The sequence below is a fragment of the Anopheles aquasalis genome, chromosome 3 (genome assembly GCF_943734665.1).
Source record: "Anopheles aquasalis chromosome 3, idAnoAquaMG_Q_19, whole genome shotgun sequence".
NCBI classification, from domain to species: Eukaryota; Metazoa; Arthropoda; class Insecta; order Diptera; family Culicidae; genus Anopheles; species Anopheles aquasalis.
In genome coordinates this window covers 15302598-15310000 of record NC_064878.1, presented here as the reverse complement: position 1 = coordinate 15310000, position 7403 = coordinate 15302598, and the positions used below count along the sequence as shown (strand labels likewise).

At 47.6% G+C, this 7403-nt stretch overlaps 1 protein-coding gene across 1 annotated transcript in view; it reads left to right on the top strand.

Annotated features, from left to right (window-relative positions):
• The window catches only part of LOC126575342 (tachykinin-like peptides receptor 99D), a 14851-nt gene extending 7677 nt beyond the window's left edge, over positions 1 to 7174 (top strand). Inside the window, exon 2 of the mRNA XM_050235985.1 lies at positions 5824 to 7174. The gene's annotated coding sequence lies outside the window, so the exon portion shown is untranslated. The remainder of the gene's footprint in view (positions 1 to 5823) is intronic.
• The last annotated feature ends 229 nt before the right edge of the window (positions 7175 to 7403 follow it).

Here is a 7403-nt window from a genome sequence, read left to right as displayed (position 1 = left end):
AACGGTTTCTTGGGCAACTTCTGGTTCTTTCACCGGTTCCACCTTCACGGTCTCGGCCACTGTCTCACTGGCAACAACAGCGGTAGCATTGGCAACCGAATCCTGAACCGGCAGTGCCTTCACTCCGGCAACATCCTCACTAACGGTAGCCACTGGCGCTGATTCCTTGACGTCGACAACAGCAACAGTCTGTTCGACCACAGGATTCGCTACCTGAGCAACTTCAGCGATCGTACGGGTCTGCTCGGTGCCCGTGGTTTCAGTCTTCACTACCGGCTGGACCTCGGTGTCCGTAACAGTGATCTCCGATACGGTCGCTTCCTTCTTCACTTCGGTACCGACGGCAGCTTCAGTTTTTAGAGCGGGCTTCACTTCAGTTTGCCCAACGGTGTTCTCAGGAACTGTCACATCCTTCTTGAGCTCGTTGTGGTCTGTGCTCTCCGCCTTTACTTCTGATTTCGTCTCAGGCTGCGTCACAGTTCCTTGCTCCGATGCGGTCACTTCCTTCTTGAGCTCGTTGATCGTGGCCGATGTTTCGACGGCTGGTACGGTGGCCGGTTCCGTCTTTACCACCGTCACAACCGGTGTATCGTTATCACCATCTTCATCCTTCACCTCACCTCCACTGTTTTCTGCGGCCTCAGGTGACTGGGTCGTGCTGCTGGTAATCACTTCCTTCGAATCGACGGATTCGTTTGATTCCGATGAACTATCAGCCCCACGCGGACGCCTCGGTGCAGCCAGCACCGTACCGAGCAGAAGCGCTACCAAGCAGATGCACACGGGAACGGGCCTCATGGTGACGACCAGGTCCGACAGTAAAACCTGTTTAGCGTGGTCCAGACGATGGAAGAAAGCTACGATGCGTAGAGATGCGATGGCGTGAAGCGTTGGAAGAATACTGACTACACGGTACCGCCGATGGCCAGCTTTTTATAGGGCCAGAAGAAGGTATGTCAACAAAACGAACCTGTTCTCGACCGGTACTCTGGGCCATAAAGTTCTTTCTTTCTGCCCAGGGTAGAAGCCCAGAGGTAGAGCGGCGCTACAAACTTTAGGCAGAGAGAAGGAAAGCGACAGTGCGGCGTGCTACCTAGATTTTTTAATGTTCTTTACCATTCCTCTCCATTTTTTTGGTCTATCTAATCTTTTCTTTTCTATACCTAGCCTTCCCGGGGTCTGTCGCCAAGTTCTAGGCTCAGTCACTGCCACCTTCTTTTTACCTAGGACGTAAAGCACAGGTTGGGGATTTTCCACTCCTTTGCCGGCACAGTGTGGCCAGTATGGGCCGCAAGCACTACGGCACTGCAACGATGGCTAGCAGCAGGTTCTGGTTCAGGTTTGTCCTCTCCTTATGGGGCGAAGAACACATCCCATCCGAATCCGGTCGGGCCAGCAACGTGAAAGAGAAATTGAAACTTCTTCTTTTACGACCTGTGCCAAGGGAAAGGAGCACGGAGACACGTAGGAAAGGTAACAAAAAAAAAAAGGTGCAGGAGACGATCCGGATCACGTTTTGTCGCTTGAACAAAACACGATAGAAACAAAAAACCAAAGGAAAAACAAAACCAGAAAGAATCAAGGAAGGAACCAGAACACTTGACCTGCATTCGGGGTGCTTTGCTTCCACCTTTCCCCTTCTCCGCATGAAACGCACTCCAGGCATAAGAGCCAGTTTTTGGTTCGAAGGCGAACGCAAGGGACCCCGGAAATGGTCCCCGTATGAGTGTGTTGCGTACGAGTGTTCTTTTTGGGCCGTTATTGGGTTTTTATGTTGTTTTCATTTGTTTTCATTTATTGTGCGGTCCAAGGGCCCTCTCGGTGGCATCCCGGGGTGCCCCGGGGGGAGCGGATTGTTCTAGAGAAGTAGGTTTTTTTCGGTTTTAACGATAACGTCCTTTTTGCAGCACAAGGTAATGCTTTCATGGCGAGCGCGTTGAAAGCGTTCACTTTAAGTGATTGCAATCAGCGCAAATGGTCGTTTCGAGAACTTTTTTTTCGGTATTAAACTAATTAGAGAGATGGCACTTGTGTGATGTGACCTAAAATTGGAAGAACCGTAGAGCTAAAATAGAGACCGCAGGCACTTTCATGACGCAAACAGGTCTTCCCCATTTCCTGAGCTAAAGAATTTGTTGATCTGGATGCCCCTAGGTCAGGTTCAATTTGCCAAACTCAACTCAAGTCTTCCTTTTTGCCATTTTGGTTCTAGATTACTAAATGACAATCAAATAAATGCATTTAATTTCGTGTTTAAGATTGCCCCTAAAATGAAACTTTTTTTTCAAATTTTATCGACAAAATGCCTCGTTCTAGACGAAATCATCCTGCTGGCGGCATGTCTTTCGTTTCGGCAACTGTGGTAAACCAAATACTGCCCTTCATTTGGCATGCATGATGGATTTCAGCGGTTCCGTTGCAGGTACAACTTTTCCAGCAACGCAAACCTGACCATTATTAACTCGACCGCAAGTATCAACCACCGAGCTAAACCACAAACCCCACGCAATAGGCGGCAATCATGGAATGTTTGATTATCACGGTGCTGGAAGCAGGCCGCCAGCGTCAACATCAACGGCCACAATTCCTTCTGTGCTACCGCGGAAGCTATCACTAGCAGATTGTGCCGGCACATCTTTGAGGTGTGGTTTTGGGCGAGACTTTGTCCCGGATTATGGATGGAACTATTCCACGAGTCCAACTTCTGGCTATGATCTGTGCTTATTCTAGCTTACGTGGATGCGGCCTGGTGGAACGGGTTGATGTTTCACTCTCTGGGATGTTTGCCTAACTTCTTGTGATAGCATAATTTTGATCAAGTTTCGCTAATCTGGATTATTCTCTGGAGAGATCAGTAATTTCCATCGTAAACGGTAGCGATGGTTACAGAAACGTCTTATTACAGTCAAACAAAACAGTGGAATGAATGTTATTTTTTAAGCGTAGGTTACTTATTTTTACAACTTGCGTAGCAACCGAATCAAGGACTACTATTCCAACGCTGAGCCACAGCAAGCGAGTGAGTTGATAGTCAGCTGCTGATGAATTTCTTCGCTTTTTAGCGAGTAGCGTGTCTCCTCTCTTTAACTAATTGCATTACATTCTGCTGTTTCCGTAACGCGACCAAGAGCGATGGTCACGTTTTCATCCCAAAACGTTTTTTCCTCAAATTATCCTTTTTGCTCTCGATCGTCCGCTTTAATCCTCTTTTCCCTGACAAAAAAAAAACAAAGAAAAGGAGAAAAATCGAACGTTCGCATGAATATCCCCCCCCCCCCCCCCCCCGTTTCCTGATTCCTCTTGCTGCTGTGCATTAATCGCAGCGTTCTCGGAACCAACTAACGCCAGCAGCACGACACGCAAAGCCCAAATTTCGATTAAATCAGAGCCCGCGGGACCCAGGGTACGGGGGTACGCGTATGCCAGCGCACGATACCAGCATGCTGAGACGATAGATTCCGTGCCGTGACACGAGCCCGGAACCGGATTATCTCTTCTCTCGTCCCTTTTTTTTCTGGGATGAAGTAAAGATGTCCGCACGAGGAAAAAAAAACGCTCCCCCGAAAAATCGGTAATCCATCCATCGGTTATCATTCATTTAGCTGCATGACTCCACGGGATCCAGCATCCCACCGAGCACGCGGAGGGGACCGCACTAACTAACTAGTGGATGGACCCGGTGCGGTTGCCGGCACATCGATCGCACATCGGCACGCACGTGTGCGCGGTACGTGCGGAGCGAATATTAAATATCGTCCCGTTACGTGACCTTGGCTGGCAGGCGGCGTGGGCAGGAGTTCGTTCCCGCCATCTCGATTACTTTTCACTCGAATCGAAAAGATATTTGCGGCTGGTTGGCTGACAGCGGGTTCGGTTGCCGGTTGTCGGTTCATTCCGCGTGCTCACGGACAAACGACACGCGGATATCGCATCGCAGCACACGCTAACTTCATTTACCGAGCAACCATCGTTCGCCAGCTCGAGCCAGCCAGCATCCTTACGTAAATGCATGCCGGAGAGAAGATAGTGCGCGACCACGGCGCCCATTACCCCGTGGCACTAGCTCACGGACGACGCGGTATTCGTGGCCACGAGGAAGGAAGTGGAAATAAGACTTATCAACTCTTCTGTATCGCCCCCTTGAGGGCTTGTTTTGCCATAATTCGTAATGAACCCGTATCAACCGGGTGAAATGTGCGATGAGAGCAATTCTGCCAGCCAGCGAGCCAGTGAGGATCCTTCATCAAAAGCCCGCCCTGATAATCGCCATGTCATCGCCATGCGGTTGTGTTAACGAGATGCGATGTGTAATGTGACGTTTTGTCTGTGGTAGGACAGGGGAACATTGTCCTTTCATGAAATTGAAAACTTTATCCACCGATCTAGGCCAATTAATCGCATTCGTTCGTTTGGATTTCCGTTGTGTGTGCGTTTAATGTATTAATTTGTTTTCGGTAAAGTCCCGCACAACGATGTAGGGGAATGTAAGGAGGTAGAATCATAATGAATTCACGTGAAAGGACTGAATTGGCTTCCAGTTGAAGGATAATATGCTTTTCGTACACAAGCGCCAACAAAAGCTCACAATCCAATAATAGAAACGTTTGACGAAAAGGATACTATTGTAGTCAAAGTTAGAGCACCACTGGAAACGCTAAAACTCCTACTCAACTGCACCACTTATTGCACATTCAATTAGTCTCAAACTCAGGAGACTAGCAGTAGCAACATTAGCAACAGCGGGCACAACTCACCGTAAAAGTTATGTGTTCCGCGCTGCCAAAGGGGAATTGAGTTCCATGAAACACATGTCAACGTATTTTCTTGCATTTCATTTCCGCTTCATCACGCCCCCGCTAGGACGGGAATTTATCATCCTCCGTCGATCTGTTGGAATTGGATATTCATTCTGAGCTGAGAACACTCCACATTCGTGGCACGTAGCCACGCAGCACTAGCACCGCTGCACCGACCGACTGCATTCAGGATGACGACTTCAATTCGTCTCATTTCACTTTATAATGCAGCGATCTCCCTCACCTCGCTTTGCGGATGATTTAACATTCAACACGGTGCGCCAAGTGAGTTTTTTTTTTACAAAACACTGGCGCTCAGTGTTCCAAGTTCCGTAGTGGTCGTGTTGATTACGATCCTTCCGTCTATCCGAATGCATGCAGAATTCAATTCGAGCGTGCTGATACCAGATCCCGATCGATTCCGCTATTAAAATTCAATGTTTTCGTTTTTCGAATGTGTTTCCTTATGTGTGTGAGTATTTTGAGTCGAACTAATTGATGGCATCATTAAGATTTGTGGTTGGCCAGTGAATGCACGTCTTTGTACTCACGATAACGGGGACACGCTTTGATTTTGTATGCGGTTTAACCATCGTCCTTTTAATGGAACAACCATGGACGCTCCATTACGCTGGATGCGCTAGGCACATGTCTGTTTGGTGGCCTGTTTTTTGTTTTTGTTTTCTGGTTTTCCGCTACCCATCCATTCTGCCATCAGTTTTAAACATCAATCGCGTGTTATGGGATGGTACGGGAACGCTGGGGTGCAGCGCTAGATGCAATTAATGTTTAATGGACACACATTGACACTAATTAAAACTCTTATCATACGTATCGCTCGCTACCACATCAACCTCGTTGTGCTGGAAAACACGTGGAACAGAAACTGAGCGTGAATTCGCGAAGCGCTGCAGCACAGCACAGCCATGGCTGCTCTGTTTTTAGTTTGAAAATTTATTAACAAATTTGCCTCTCGTTCTAATTGTCCATTGTTTTCTCTTTCATTCTTTTTTTTTATCCCTTGTAGATTATTACATCACCCCCCTCATGATGATCCAGGGTGGCTCACTCGACGATGCTCCAACAACTATCAACGTGCCCTCCACGAGCGAGGCGAGGGGTTGTCCACACCACTCATCCCAAACCGGAGGTCATTTTCGAGCGGAGCACGTAAACATTTTGCGGAAAAAATTTATCATCCAAACAATGAGCACTTAATTTATCGAAATGAATACCAAAAGTTCAGCAACTCATAAACATTGCGTTAGCAACGGCAGCGTTATGCAAAATCACATGACCAGCAGCCTGGGAACGTGTGAGCATCATGTTAATATCGAAACATAATCAGCGAGAACACAAAACAAACAAAAATTATGAGCGCGAGTGCAAAACACCGTCCACACGCTCCGTTCTACTACGAATTCTCTCCCGCCCGGTACCGATGGCCTTAGAGCGGCAGCGAATATGCTGCTGCAAGTGCTGCTGGTTGCTAGAATGTTCTGCTGACCAGACGATGACCAGGCCCCTTCGCAAGGTATAGCAAGTGCAACAGCTAACACCAAGAGCCCCTGGTAGTTAGCTTACGCCATACGTGCGTTGTGAAGGGCCCTCTACTCCTCCTAAGGGAGATGGAAGAAGATTTACTATAGATGGAATGGAAGAAATCTTCCTTGAACTGGTGTGTAGCGATATGGAAAGGGATCGAAAGGAATACAAAACCTAAACTCTAACACTGGGAGTTCGCTGAGGAAGCGCTTAGAATGAAGGATTTTTCCAAGTTTTTCTTCCTTCCTCCTTCTCCTTACAGTACACTCTTATCACTATTATCTTCCTTCTAAGCCTACGCCTCGAAGAAGAAACTAGCTAGCAGCCGGCAGATCAGATGCATTGTAGATATGAGTATTTACCAATGCGCTCCACTGTTCAAGGTGTGAGCTTGCATCCCTTCCCCCACTAGGTTTAGAGTAAAGTTAAGTGAACAATTGATCAAACAGAATGGTTAACACTTAAAGCAGTAGCAGCAGCAGCAGCAGCAGCAGCAACAGCAGCAACCGCACTAGCACTGCACTCCTACACTCTATCACTAATCTCTCCTACGAACGCTCTCTAGTGGCACAACGAATGTAGCGCATAGAGGTGGCAACAACTTTACAAAAATACAAAAAAAAAACACAAAAGTTAATATAAAACATAAACCATATTTCGACTAAGACTAAGAGGAGGCCCTTTCCCCGCGCCCCGGGACAGATTGGCTTGGCGGCCTAGTGATTTGTGTGTGAGAGAGAGAGAGGCTGAGAGAAGCCCACGAACGAACCGAACCGAACCGGGACCGATGGAATCGAAAAGTTGAAACAATAAATAAAACCAATTCTGTTACAGATAAACCAAAACCGAACGAAAATTGCCAGCAAACGGGCGGAGGGAGCGAGGCGGAATGAGGAATGAGAGATCGTTGTTTCATTGCTGGCCACAAATACTGGGGTTGTTGTGCGTGACATTTAGTTCCGAGCGCATGGCATGATTTATGCGCCGAATCGCCGATACATCATAATTCATAAATAGTTTTCCCTTTTTGTTTCGGGCATAGTTCTCGAGTGGTGATCTGAA